The following is a 1,087-nucleotide window of genomic DNA, read 5'->3' on the forward strand; positions in this document are numbered from 1 at the left end:
CGATTACAAAGGGGCAGGTAATTTATAGCGAATAATGAAACGGTGCTTGTACATTTATATGTCCGTTAACATTCGACATTTTACGCGCGATAACGCTAAAATTGTCACAAAATAGTTATTTACTCATCTAATCACGGTTTATTTCAACGATTGTAACAACGTGCGTTGTCATTTGTTCTTATTGTTGGTTATCGTTTAATTATACGTGTCAGTTTGCGACCAATTGTATACATCGACTAATTTTCTCACACACACATATGTATAAATTTCAGTACGCCGTTTTATACTCTGGAGAGGAATGTCTGGGCAGCTCAATGATATCGTATACAGGACCATCCTATTTTGCACTTAATCGGCAAAACTGTATAAATGATGCTCGTAGCCACAATTTGATAGCCATCTCTTAGAGTTTAAATGTATCAGTGTGTGTAAGTACACATACAATTTTTATAAGCTTTAATTAATAAATAAAATTGTTTCAATAAAATTATTTAAAGATTTATCAATTTGCATCAAATACGATAATTTTTTTTACCATTTTCGTTCAAACACCAATTCTCTCCGTAACATATGTCTCTCATGTTCCACAAATTAAAAGTCACATCCACATGCTTTACCCAGTTTTTTCACATATTGCAGTAATTTGAAGCTTGAAACTTTCAACGTGCTCCGAGATGGAGATGCGCTCAAATTTCTGTCTAGAATCTAGTCTAGATGCTATATGTGAGTCAACTCGTTCAAGTCGTAGTTGCCGCTTTTCAATTTTTCCAAGTGATGTTTGTCGTAGCATACTTCTCGGCACTCTCTCTTCAGATTACTCATGTGTGTTGGTTAAAACTATAAAAAGTAGTTTTAAATTTGTAGAAAATTCAAGCGAATTTTATGCCGTGCAGAGTGCCATTAAGAAAAATGGCTTTAGAAATGAAAGAGAGGAAAAGAAAGGCAATTTAATTCGTAGCATCGAGTGTAATTAAAATCTCATAAATCTTTATATCTTTCGTATCTTATATCTCGTCGAACAATTTCAGATTTCAATGACAGAAATTATCATGAATGCCACTTATGTATCATCATCGAGACATTAACT

The 1,087-nt window shown here is 33.4% G+C and overlaps 1 long non-coding RNA gene across 2 annotated transcripts; it reads left to right on the forward strand.

The window, feature by feature from the left end:
- LOC112457951 lies at window positions 1–1,087 on the forward strand. 2 transcript variants are annotated; one of them, XR_003041169.1, is made up of 4 exons: window positions 1–17; window positions 273–428; window positions 640–723; window positions 1,029–1,081. It is a non-coding gene; the product is annotated as an uncharacterized LOC112457951 (long non-coding RNA). The 2 variants fall into 2 exon arrangements; XR_003041170.1 differs by lacking the exon at window positions 640–723 and having other exon boundaries at window positions 1,029–1,087.

Source organism: Temnothorax curvispinosus, unplaced genomic scaffold, assembly GCF_003070985.1.
Source record: "Temnothorax curvispinosus isolate PA1 unplaced genomic scaffold, ASM307098v1 QBEX01008499.1, whole genome shotgun sequence".
In the NCBI taxonomy this organism is placed as follows: domain Eukaryota; kingdom Metazoa; phylum Arthropoda; class Insecta; order Hymenoptera; family Formicidae; genus Temnothorax; species Temnothorax curvispinosus.